Consider the following 13744-nt stretch of genomic DNA (forward strand, 5'->3'; position numbering starts at 1 on the left):
CCCAGCTTGCCTAGATCTGGCCCCCAAGGCTCCTTGACTCCAGCACTGGGAGCCTGTGCTAGCACTCCAGCTCCCACAGCCCCCTACAAAACTGATTTTTCTGTGGGTCAGTGGCCTCCCAACCCAAGAAAGGTTCTCCACCCCTGCTCTACAGAGTTAGAGGCAGAGCAAACTCTCTCACCATTTGCCAGAATCTCAAAAAAAGTTTTTTTTTATCACAACTAAACAAAGCAGAATTTCTTCAAAAGATTGAAGAGAGCTCACATGCTAAGAAAAGCAACATGTAAACTATAATATATGAGCTGTCTGGTGACTTTTGCCATAAAAATATCAAGATTTCACAACACATCATGATCTTCATTCCCATCTTATGTTAGGAAATAAAACATGCATGCAAGCTGGGGAAAGAATCATTATATAGTGAAAGCTTTGTTATCTGGCACTCATGGGGAACTGGGGTTGCCCGTTACAGGTTGAACCTCTATGGTTTGGTACTCTCTGGACTGGCAACATCTGTGGTCCAACAGGACCAAGGATGTTGCATGACCAAAGAGACCCAGGCACAGAGATTTCCAGTGGCTGGCAGCCTGCAGGATCAGCGGCTTGGGGGCAGGGAGCACACAGCTCCTATTAACAGAATGGGGCCAGCCCCCAAGGGTACAGATCCCTGCCTTGGCCCGAGTGAGATCAGCCTGAAGAGAAACCCTGCTGGCTGGGAACAGGGAATCCTGCCAGCCTGAGACATAGGGTTGCTATGTGTCCAGTTTTCACCAGGACAGCCTGAGTCCCCTGTCTGGTTTTTTAAAAAAAAATACCCAGAAAATACTGGACATATAAAATATCCGGTATTTTCTGTTTTTCTTGGATGAAAGGCCGGTGGGGACATTTTTCCCCTGGCGGAGGTGGGGGAAATGAGACTCTCAGGATTTAAAGGCGCAGCAACCTTATTTTTTTCTTTCTTTTTGCTCAACCAATTTTTTTGTTTGGGTTTTTTGGTGAAAGTATCTGGCAACCCTACAGGGACATGAAGTACTACTATGGCCAGACTGAAGCCAGATGGGCTGTGTCCAGACTCAGGGGTTTTTTCGAAAAAAGTAGCCTTTTTTCGAAAAAACTTCACTTGCGTCTAGACTGCAGCCGCGTTCTTTCGAAATTAAATCGAAAGAATGCGGCTTTTCTTTCGACGGTGGTAAACCTAATTCCACGAGGAAGAACGCCTTCTTTCGAAAGTGCTCTTTCGAAAGAAGGCGTTCTTGAAAGCAAACAGGCTTTTTAGAAAGAGAGCATCCAGACTCACTGGGTGCTTTCTTTCGAAAGAAAGCGGCTTGCTTTTTCGAAATTCCGCGTGCAGTGTAGACGCTCTCTTTCGAAAGAGGCTCTTTCAAAAGTATCTTTCGAAAGAGGCTTGCAGTCTAGACATAGCCATGGAGAGAAGTCCTGATGGCCAGGGTGCAGAGTCCCTCCAGCCAGTGCTGGACCAGCAACCCATAGAGGATGCCCATCAGAGTAGCACAGTGGCTGGGGCTTGAGCGAGGAGGGGAGATTCCATAGCCTAATCTCCCCGGACTGGCAAATTTGGGGAGAGTGCTGGACTAGGGAGGTCCAACCTGGAATTAAATGTGCCAAATAGCAAAGCTTACTGCTCTGCCCTCTCCTCCTACCAGCAGATCCAGCAGCTCAAGGTAGTCTATGGAGGAAGGATGCACCTGCTGATGATGTCAGTTGGCTGCCAGAAGCCCTGCCTTCCCAACCTGCCATTGTGGGAGACAGGCATGCGTGCCTGAAGATGCAGTGATATTGTGGCTGGGTGCAATGCTGGTTAAAGTGCTGGATAACAATGCTGTCACTGAAGTAGTGTTTATAGTTCATGCACACAATGTTTAAGGCTAGATGGGCATTCACATCGGGAGAAGCTTTCAAATGTAACAGATCTAATGGAAAACATATTTACCTTCAATTATTAAGATACATTGTAATTACTAAGAGTTTAGAGAATTAATATTTCCATTTCCTGTAAAATCAAATAGGAAAAAAAGGATTGTAGTCCATTGTATTGAATTTTTGGCATCAGAAAGAGTAATGTCAAACAGCATTGTAATAGCATTTCAGAAGACAGCAGAAAGAAAAATGGAGCTAACATTGATCACTCTCCTCTGTTACAGTGGCAGCTACAAGAAAATGTCTCCATTGGTGTCTTAATACAGGGGCCAGTGTTCTGTTACTAACTTAGACAAGGGAATTCCATTCGTAACCAAATGTAAGTGCAATAAACATGAGATAACTAACTGACTAACCTTTCTTTTTGTGTCCAAATAATTCATTTGCACCTTTTGGTATTTTTTTTTAAAGCCATAGGACTATGGAAGAAAAGTGATAGGTGAGAACTGTAGTCCATTTGAAATAATTAAAAGATTTATACTTGATAAATGTAAAATAGTCATAAGTCTGAGTTTCAAAGAGTCAGCTGCACATTTGTGTGGACAAGTGTGTGGGTGGTGAGTGAACCTAGCCCTGGGGAAGGCCACCCAAATCCTTTCTTCTCGAGGCCCCGTGAGACCTATGCACCCCCCCTCCCCACATAGGTGTAAGGGCAGCCACCCCACCTCCAGTGTACAGTCCCAGTGTTAGCCTATCTCAGCCCCAGTGGGAGGGCCGGCCCTAGAGGGCTCCTCTGGCCAAAGAGTGCAGGCAGTGCCTAGTCCCAGCCCCTCCCTCCAGGAGGGGCTAAAGCCCAGACAGCTCCAGGAGACTGGGGAGATGTGCTGAAGGGGGGGAGGGGTAAGTTTTTGGGCAGGCATTACCTTCACCTGCCTCATACCCGTTGTGCATTTGTGTGTGTGTGTGTGGGGGGGGGAACAACCCAAAAAATCCTACACCTACTTTGCCTGCACAATTACTGCAGTAGTATATTGACATGACAGTTTTCATGCACATCTAGTCCATTTCCTAGCTGGATAACTGGTTGTTTTGGTGTGCAAATACCCAGGTATAGGGCAAAAGGGTCTAAGCTGGTGGTAAGTAGCCTGCAGCCCACTAGGGTTCCACCTGTGGCCTGCAGACCCCCTATCTGCCCCTCTCCCCCACATGTCTCTCATGCACTTGGGCCCCACACCTCCTCCTCCTTCTCAGCACTTTTGGAGACCATGAAAGATTGATTGGCACTCCATCTGCTGCTCCCCCTTCCTCCCAGAACTTGAACACTTGAAAACTGTTTGTGGCTTTTCATCCCTGTTCTTCCTCCTCCCTTCCTGAGCTTGGAGTGCAAGTCAAGCATTTTCTGGCACTCCAAAAGCACTGGGAGGGAGGGAGGGAGAGAAGTAGGTCGTGAAGGGCTCCAGTGCCCCAGTCTGAGAGGCATGTGGGAGAGGGAGGCAGACAGGGTGTCCACACACACAAAAGTTGTACTTTAAAGCACAAAGAAGGCACACATATATATTCATTTTCAATGAAAACTTGTTAGGGTTGCCAGGTGTCTGGTTTTCACCTGGACAGTAGGGCAATTGTCTTCTGTCCAGTTAAAAAAAAATACTGGTATTTTCTATTTTTCTCAGATGGAAAAAATTACTCAACCAATTTTTTTTCCCCTGCCATGTTCGGTATTTTTTGTGAAACTATCTGGCAACCCTAGTTTCCATTTCTTGATCTGATTAGACTCCACTCCCAGATCTCTAAAGATTTCTCTGGTTTCTGGCTATTTGTTTCTCATCTTAGGTTATCTAATTTTTGCAAACCTGTTGAGTGCCTTTTGACCTACTTATGAGATTATTTTTATGGGAAACATACGCTATTATAATCTTCTCTAACTAAAAAATAAACGTAACTGATCAGTATTGTAGGATGTTCTGTCATGAACATTGTGAACACACATGCCTTCAGCCTATTTTCTTAGACATTTTGTTTCCAATTGTTTTTCATGTACTTCCATTTTTATTTTTCAATACTCTCATCAAATAGAAAGGTCAGCTCTAGTGCTTACTGCAAAATGCTGATGTCAAATCTAGTGCTTTCTACAAAATGCTGATCTTGGGGAAAACTTTTCTGTCTATGCCACAGATCTCTGCAAAAAGGTGTTCATTCAGAAAACTGTTGTGCCAGTAGAATTTTACCGTTTTGTTGAACAGTCTTTCATTTATTATAAAGCATGCCAGGTGGCAGAGGTGACTGTCATTTGTGCCCAAAGGAGACAAAAAATAAATAGGCTAGATTTATCATGTGTTCTGAAGTGGCATAGCTCCATTTACCTCCATTGATGTCAGTGGAGCAATGCTAATTTACATGTGTTAAGGAGCTGACCTGTAGTACTCACAGGTGGTTCTGTCAGGTTAGCTTAAAATATGAGCAAACAAAAGTCAAAATAGAGGAGAATTCTCTGGATAAACATTTCTTAGTTTTACAGAGAAATTAGACTATAAATTGTGTTTTGCTTTAAGAACTCCTTGAATGTATAAAAATAACAGTTGTTGAGAAAATACACTTCTTTTCTTCTCATCAGCAATTAAAATTAAATGGAGATTGCCTATCTCCTAGAACTGGATGGGACCTTGAAAGGTCATTGAGTCTTGTCCCCTGCCTTCACAGCAGGACTAAGTACCATCCCTGACAAATTTTTGCCCTAAATTGTCTCTGCAAGGATTGAACTCATAACCCTGGGTTTAGCAGACCAATGCTCAAACCACTGAACTATTCCTTCCCCCTGAAAGTTATGGTATCTATACTGGCTTTATTTTCACAGTTAATAGTCGATACATATTAGTTAAATTAAAATGCATGCATTTTGCCCCAACTGAAAATACAATCAGTATGAAGCACCAAAAATGTGTAAGTCTGATCTCTGGCTCAATATCCAATCATTTCATTAGAAGCCTAATTTATAGATGTTACTGCTACTACCATCTATTACTACTTATATTTTACATTTCAAACTGACTTCAGTTGTTCAAACTTTACCAAACCATGAGCTAGGGTCTCAAACTCATGTCTTGCAGGCCATCTATAGCTCGAACATTTTTGCAATCTGGCCCTGGAGTTCCGGGGAGGGGAGGGGGAAGGGAGGGGTGGGGGGCAGGGACAGGGACAGACACATCCTCCCAAACCACACATGGCATCCCTTCCCCCAAGGGACATTGCATTGGGGATTACTGGGGTGGGGAGCTGGCATGGGGATGTATCAGGGGTTGGATCCCCCTGCACTCACTGTGGGTCAAAATTTTCCATGCTAAGTGTCCCTTCTGAGTGAATGGAAAATTTAAGCCAAAATGGTTCAGTTGTTTGGTGGTTTTTTTCACCAGAAATAGGACTTCCATATTCTATAGCAGTTTTCTTTCAGAAGATCCATGCTTTGGAGCAGGGACTTCAGGGGAGAGAGAGGTGAGGTAAAATCTACCAAAATTTTGGCCAAGTTCAAAGTCTTTGAAAACTCACAGTTCCCGCAGGCTTAGTAGAGATTCTAGAAGCTAAGTTGCTGTACTGTTCAGCCCTAGGACAGAATTAGTATTTCCCTTGTTGCTGTTGCTCAGCCTGTGCCAGGACTGAGCACTAGAATTAAGAAGAGGGAGTCTGCCTTGTGTTCTCATTGCCGCCACTGCTGGCACCCAGGCAGTGGGAGGCAGCAGGAAACTACCTGGTTTAAATGCAGATTGGACAATATCTGGAAATGGAGGGCAGGGGCAGAAGGGGTAGTCTGGGACCAGAAGCTGGGGACAAAAAAAACCTCGAAATTGGTGTAGTCAGGAGGGAGTTGAGGTAGGCATGGAGGCTTCTGCTGTCACAAAGTTCCTATATCAGTGGTCTCCAGCTTTTTTAACCACAAGATCACTTTTTCAATTTAAGTGCAATGTAAGATCTACCTCAAACCCTAATACCCCCAAGTATGTCTACACTGCCACCCTAGTTCAAACTAAGGTGGCTAATGTAGGCATTCAAACTTGCAAATGAAGCCCGAGATTTAAATATTCCAGGCTTTATTTGCATGTTCCTGGGTGCCGCCATTTTTAAATACCCGGTAGTTTGAACACCCTGCGGCTACATGTGGCACGGACTAGGTAGTTCGAATTAAAGCTCCTAATTCGAACTACCATTAAGCCTCCTTGCAGGTAGAATAACAGTAGTTATATTTAAATCCCGGGCTTCATTTGCAAGTTTGAATGCCTACATTAGCTACCCTAGTTCGAACTAGGGTGGCAGTGCAGACGTCCTCCACTTCCTTCCTGCCCCTCTTTGAGGCTCCACCCCTGCTCTGCCCTTTCTCCAAGGCCTCACCCTGCTCACTCCATTCCACTTCCTCCTCCATCTTCTCTCACTTTCACTAGGCTGGGATTGGGGGTTGGGGTGCAGCCTCTGGTCTTGGGTCAAGGGGTTTGGGGTGTGGGAGGGGCTTTGGGCTTAGCCCAGGGCAGGGAGTTGGGCTCTAGGAGGATTTTCAGGATATAAGCTCTGGGAAGGAGTTTGGGTGTGGGTAGACTCACATCTGGGGCAGGAGGTTGGGTGCAGAAGGAGGTTCAGGGCTGGACAGGGGTTCAGGAAGCAGGCTTTGGCTGGACACGGTTGAATTCAGACGGCTTCTGGGTGGTGGAGCAGTGTGGTTAAGGAAGGGTTACTTCTGCTCTGGTCCTGCACCACTCCTGAAAGCAGCTGGCATGTACATCAATGGTTCCATGGAGCCATGTGCTGCCCCTCATCTACAGACACTGAGCCCACAGCTTCTACTGGCCACAGTTCCCCATGGGAGCTGCAGGAGTGGTGTTTGCAGGCAAGGGCAGCATGCGGAGGCACCCTGCTCTGCCTTTCTCAGGGACTACAAGGACATGCCAGCCACATCCAGAAGCAGCAATTACCACAGGGATAGTTACTCTAGCCACGACAGGGTCAGTATTTTAGAATTCACTGCTCAAAGAAATAAATGTATGCATAAGAGAGAAATGAAAATTATGAATTGCACAAACCAGTCAAAACCCATAAATAACCCACTTTGCAAGCAGTAACAGAAGTAACAACAACCTCCCACATATGTGCTGGGCCAGGAGATAAGAGTGAAGGACAGTGTGTGTTTGTGAGCATGACAGAGACACACACAGAGTGTGAGAGTGAAAGAGATTTGTATTGCCAAGCTTCATCCATCTGCTTCTCTCTGTGTGTGGAGATGGGGTACAGGAGTGGGGGAAGGAGGGATACTGACATGAGAGCTCTTCGTCTTGTCCCTCCCACACCTTGCAGAGCAAACAGGAGGCTTCCAGGGGGGCAGCTCCAAGGCAGAGGGCAGGAGCAGCATGACAGTGGTAGGAGGATTGAAGTGGTGGGAGGACATGATAGTGCTTAGAGTGGACTGAACAACCAGCGCTCCATAGCTTCCTGGCCAAACCAGTCAGTATCACCTGTCAGAGGCTCCAAGAACTACTGGTAGAGCCTGGTCTACTGGTTGGTGACCACTGACCTGTATGATGCTAGGCAACTCACCAGACATTTCATAGGTTGTCACACATCTTCTGGTGGCTTGAATTGCAATCTCTTGATCTCATCTGGTTCATTCCCTCTGATGGTCACAGCTGCAACTCAAGTCAACAGGAGCTGTGCTTTGAATATATAAAGTACTATGTAATGCTCATTCTCTGAAAAATCTGGTTCCAGGTGTCTCAAATTGGACACTGAAAACTAATGGATATTCGTTTTGACTTCATCTTTTTGTATCTAAATTTACCATGTGCAAAATGGAGATAGTAACATCCCTCGGCTCACTAATGTTTGAGGAGTTCTCACTGTAGTGCTATAGGGTATGTCTACACTACAGTGTTATTTTGAAATAAGCTATTTCGAAATAGAAATAAGCTATTTTGAATTAACTAAATAACACGTCTACACAATGCATTTCGATATAGCGTTTTGCTATTTTGAAATAGCACGTCCACACTGAATGGATGCTGAATTGCATTTAAGACCGGCCGGAACCAGGTCCGGCCGGGCATCAGTTCAGGATTTACTTTGTGTGGCTGGTGCCTGAGGCTATCTGAGGCCTGTGCTTAAAGGGACCACCCCCCTCACCCTCCGGACAGCTGGTTCTTAGGTTTCCCTGCTTGCTTGCCTACCTCGATGAGGGACAGCAAAGCATTTTGTCTCTGCATGCTCTGCTTACCCTCACTTGGGACACCACAGCACTCTGCAGCATGGAGCCGGAGCTGCCCTTGGGCACTCTGGTGCTTCTCCTGGACATGTTGCTGCGATCCAGGCTACCATCTGGGAGGTCCATTGGGGGGCTGTCAGTATCCAGGAGGCCCTGTGGGAGAGCTTCCACCCTGAGGAGCACTAACAATCTCACTGATTGTGCCTCATTCCTCCCGCAAGTCCTTCCACTTCCGCTCCCCACTCCCTTTCCTGATGTAAAATAAAATACGCATTTTTTTCATGAACACAAACGGTCTTTATTTAACAAAACTTGTGGTGGGGGGTGGGTGGGAATGAAACTGTCGAGACTGTGGAAAGGAGGCAAGAAGGGTAAGAGAGAGAGGGTGGGAGAGGGGAGGGGGAAATCTGGGAGGAGGGAGCTGGAAGGGGGAAGCCAGGGGAAGAAGGAGGAGGGGAAGCTCAGGAGTGGGGGTCTCACCAGACCAATTGATTTTCACGTGAAGCTGCTCCTGGGTTCGCATGTGGCCTTTGGTAGCCAGGCTGGCAGCTATCCTGTCATAGACGGATATGTTTCTCTGTCTAGTGTGGAGATCATGGACATTGGGGGCATCCCTCCCAAACCAGAATAAGGTCCATGATCTCCACTCTGGACCAAAAAGGCGCCTGCCTTCTCCGGCCCCTGGCAGGCTCCTGGGAGCTGGCAGACGGCTCCTGGGGAGCGGTGGAGGGCTGGCTGCCAGTGGCTTGCTGGCTCATGTTTTGGGGCCACAGTCAGGGGCAGTGACTGCTGGCTCTGGGCTAGCAGGCTTGGAGCTGGGACAGGCACTGTGGCCAGAATCTACCCCTTTAGGGCTCTGGGGAGAGGAGTGTTTTTGGTTGTGGCTGGAGTGGCCACCAGGGCACCCTGGGAAGGCTGGAGGCCCCCTATTTCAAAATAAGTGTCTACACAACACTTATTTCGATTTAGCTATTTCAAATTTGGTGTTATTCCTTGTAGAATGAGGTTTACCAAATTCAAAATAAGCGCGCCGCTTCAAATTTATTTTGAAATAGCAGTTTGGCTGTGTAGATGCAAAGAAAGTTATTTTGAAATAAGGTCTGTTATTTTGAAATAACTTTTCTGTGTAGACATACCCATAGGAAAAAAATGAGGAAATTGATTTGTGTTCAGAGCGTGGTTTGAATAATGTGCAGTTTTTGACAATTCTTAACTATTAAGGTTGTGAAGTCAAGCATTGAAGAAAGTTCTCTTAACATTGATCTCTCACTACGGGTATATCTAGACTACAGGGTTTTTTCGAAAAAAGTGGACTTTTTTCGAAAAAACTTCCCTGCGTCTAGACTGCTGCCACATTCTTTCGAAAGTAAATTGAAAGAATGCAGTGGTTTTTTTCAAACGTGGAAAACCTCGTTTTACGAGGATGAACGCCTTGTTTCGAAAGTGCTCTTTCAAAAAATGTGCTATGTAATGCAAACGGGTGTGAGTGTTTCTTTAATAAAAAAAAAAAGCAAGCTGCTTTTTTGAAAGAGAGCACCTAGGCAGTCTAGATATTCTTTTTTTTTAAAGTACTGGTTGTAGTCTAAACGCTCTTTTTTTGAAAAAGGCTTGCAGTCTAGAAGTAGACTCTGTGTTAAAACTATTTCAGCCAATGTTCTTGGGGCCAGGGGGGAGGGGAGAGAGGGAAGGAGAAGAAGAGGGAATTTTTTTAAAGCCATGTTGTGATTATTGCCAGTTCTCCACATGTCCAAACTGTTACTCAGCTCAGCAGCACACTCCATCCCTATAATTTCAATTGTATATAATCTACAGTTTCAGAAATGAAATTCCTTATTCCAGAACATGTAAAAAAACCTGGTATCTGACACCTATTAAACTTCTAACAAGGAGCTAGTGCCTGTATAACAAGGGAATTAGCACCAGTGACATACTTGTCCCCCATCATTTCAAGGACTTTCCCTGCTGTCAAGCAAGATGCTAATTATCAGGCAGATATGTCCCTAGTGATTCCATGTTTCCTCACTGCCTTCTGAAACTGAAAGGAGACAATTTTATTGCACTTCAGAACACAAACCTTTAGAACTGGGTATGAAGTGGTGAATGAAACTGGTGAATGAAACTATCAGACCCAGGATATACATTTTTCAATATTATTCAGTTGTTCAATATGTATGAAAGGGTGCTTGGAAAAATTCATTCCAGTGGGATTTCTAGCAATGTAAAGTAAATGCAGTTTGCATTTACTGCTACACTCAACAGCCTAAGTATGATTTTTGGGGTTAAGGCTCCCAGAGTGGGATTAGGAATCCCATTCTCTGCTCTGCTTGTACCCTGAGCTAGTCACTGAATCCAACCCATGCCTTATTTATCCACCTGTAAAACTAGTGATATACAGAGATACTCAATATACTTGGTACTTTTTACAGCAACATAGTTCAATGAGACATGGACAGAGCAGAGCCTCTAAGTGCTATAAAGACATTATTAAAGGTCTCACCTTCCTTTGGTCATTTATAGTGTTGCAGAAATTTTTGCCTGTGGTATCCACTGTTTGGAGTAGGCATGGGGTATCACCTATCAGGTGTAGGAGAACGCACAGTTACACATTTCAAAGTACTGGTTCCTAATAAGACACTCTTCAGTAATATTGTCTTAATCTACAGGATATGACCTAAATACTACAAATAAACTAGAAGGTAAAATTATTTTTTTCTATTTTGTGTGTGTGTGTTAAGAAACCTTAACTGCTGCCTCTCCCTCTCCAGGGATAGAAGAAAAATCAAACCATTAAGGTTGTAGAAAGGCATTATTGTTTTTAAATGAATACAAAATGTGGCAAGTTGAAATGGCCTTAGTTTATCCCTATATCATCCCATCTAGCCTTGAGTCTCCAACTATACACGTGTGAACTGAAGGAACAATAATTATAGGAGCTGGGCCAGATTCAGATTTATATGGCCTACAGTCATTTGCACCTGAAATTTAGGCTAGTTGGATATCTAAGTAGCTGATTTTGGTGTATTCAAATTAAGGTCAATTTCTGAAATGTATTCTCCAGTAATATAGTTGCTGGGGAAAAATAATCTTGGATCTTTTTATGGACACCTATGCAGGAGCAAAAGTAACTTGATTTTCTTACAGGTACTGTTGTATTGTAACCCTTCTCAGGCAGGAGGCTGGAGGGAGGTTGTGATATAATAGTTCTTGTAAGACATTTAAATGTGGTGTGCACTGTGTGGGGGCTCAGGGCAGGGAGCTGTGGGGGGTGCAGGTGCTGGGGCTGAGGGTGAGGAGGGGCTCAGGGCAGGGGGTTAGGGTGGAAGACAGGGAGGATTGAAGCCCTCCTAGATTCATACCAGGGTGCTGCTTTGCTGTTCCCCTTCCTGTTGTTGGGCACTAGCTTCCTCCACCCAGTCCTTCAGCACTGCCCAGACCACCCAGAGGCAATTTAAAGAGCATGAGGTTTTAGCTGCTGCTTCTACTGTGGTAGCAGCAGTGGTGGCCAGGAGTCCCAGCTCTTTTAAATCATTGGGCTCGGCCCCTGAAGATGTCACATACAGGGAGAATGTTTAGAATGCAAGTTCCATTAAGCAAAGGATTTTGAAATTTTTAGGCTTCATTCTGAATTGGGGAAGGGTGAAGGGGAGACTTTTCAAAACTCTACATTGACTGACCTGCAACAGTTTCTTTAGATTTTTCTTTACAATTTTTACTTATTCATATTAACAAAAATGTTACTTTGAAATGAAAAGTCAGAACTTTTTGATCCAGAAATTATCAGTTTTCAGGCAAGTATCTGGTTTCCTTCCAAAACAAAATTCCACTGAAATCAACACAGTTTTGCAAAGCATTTTGATTTAGAACGAAGTGCATATTCTTCAATGACTAATGTTTGTGTGGAACATAGATGGACATTTTCTCCTCCTCCCTCAGAACTACAGAAAAGTAAGAACCAGATGTATGCGGATGAAAAAAAAAAGGAGAAAATTTGGCACTTTTTGCTTCACAAAATTTCCTAATAGAAGATGGATAGAATAAAAACTAACAATTGCAGAAATATTCACTGAGTTACAAAAATGCATTACTGTTTAGACATCACTGTTTTCTATTTCATAGTGGCTAAAATGGACCTGTTCACTTAAAATCGGTGTTTGCTTGAAGTAGTACTGTGCAAATAGATGTTGAGATTGACTTGGAAATGTATTGCAGAAATTAGATTGCTCAGACTCCTGCTTAAAAATTCTGTGTCTTCATGCAGCATTTACTAAAATTCACGTGGCACATTATGGTGGGGAGGGGAGGTCGGAGGTGGTTAATCTTAAAGATGATTAGAGCTGACAGTATGAGGGTAGTATTAAGTTTAAAGCATAATTTTGTTGGCTATTTGTTTCATATTTTTGGACTGCCAGAAAGAATGCAGGCAGTTGTAAGGTTCTTTTTATGGATGGGAAGATGTTTCAGATAATTATTATCTTAGCAGCTTGTAAGCTGCCTACAGAACTAGTCACTGAGTATAAATTATCATAGTTCTGGTGATGGGGACCTAGCCTACGGCATCCCCCCTATTTTGAAATAATGAACTGTTTAAAATTTCTGTCACCAGCAGTTGCCCCAACATCTCTTCCCTCCTATTCAGCATGCTAAGGGTACCTACTTCTTGCTTGTGTTTGGTTTAATGTTTGGTTTAATGTATGCTATTTGCCTTCTATAACTGACAGGCTATACTAACTACGTTGACAAGCCTTAGCACTTTCATATACAGAGTTCAGTTAGCACCTGGGCTGCTGCTGAGAGAGAGAATTAGTAGCAAAAGCCATGTTACTATCCCTCAAGATTGAGAAGAGACACAGAAGATGATTTATTTAGGATGCTGGACACACGCAAACCCCATACCTCTCTTGCTCTTCAGATTGAAAGGAATACAGTTAGATACCACACGTGTTAGGCTTTTGGGTAAGACCGGGCCTGGAGTCAGATACTTCAGAACGAAGAGCTGACTCATGTCTGCAGTGAGCCATGCACATTTGGGAAGTTGTAAGGAAGTTGTGTTGGGGAATCTATTAAAATAACTGGAGTGAGGCAATTCTGAGAGCAGTTGCAGTTTTTCACATTTCAGATATTGCATCTTAGTGGGGAAAAAAGGCCAAAACTATGTAAACATTTACATGGCATTTATTTGAAACTCTAACTACAATAATTTGCTAGTCAATTTATATTAAATTAACATAATTAATTAATATTATATACCAAAGCTATGGTGCTTCATATACTGGTGTGCTTTTCTCATCAAACACAGAGGCATAAAGAGACTCATATTGCCTCCATTTTCCAAACATTGAAAGCTATTTCTTCTTTGAGTACAGAACACTGATGTTCCAATGCCCACCTCCTCTCTGACGTCCTTATAACAAAACATAGTAATGCGTATTAGTTTTAGGATTTTGGAGCCTTCAAATGAAGTATCAACACCATAAACTGAAGGGGAGACCTTCAAAAAAGCTTAAGGGATTTTAAGAGCACAAGTCCATGAGTCTTTAATTATGATATGGGCTCCTGAGACTCCTTAGGCACTAATAAAATCTCCCCCGTTATATTCACAAAGTGTAAAAAAGATATATTAAAACAGTGAGA

The 13744-nt window shown here is 43.8% G+C and overlaps 1 protein-coding gene across 4 annotated transcripts in view; it reads left to right on the forward strand.

Moving 5' to 3' along the window:
* Positions 1–13744, forward strand: part of LINGO2 (leucine rich repeat and Ig domain containing 2) — an 839851-nt gene that overhangs the window by 25304 nt on the left and 800803 nt on the right. Inside the window, exon 2 of one of the 4 annotated variants that reach the window (XR_012904602.2) lies at positions 1665–2595. The exons of 2 other annotated variants lie outside the window; for them this stretch is intronic. The gene's annotated coding sequence lies outside the window, so the exon portion shown is untranslated. Of the gene's footprint in view, positions 1–1664; positions 2596–13744 lie in introns of those variants that run through there. One more of the 4 variants, XR_012904604.2, reaches the window with a different exon arrangement.

This window comes from Pelodiscus sinensis, chromosome 6 (genome assembly GCF_052426305.1).
Source record: "Pelodiscus sinensis isolate ZL-2025 chromosome 6, ASM5242630v1, whole genome shotgun sequence".
Taxonomy (NCBI): domain Eukaryota; kingdom Metazoa; phylum Chordata; order Testudines; family Trionychidae; genus Pelodiscus; species Pelodiscus sinensis.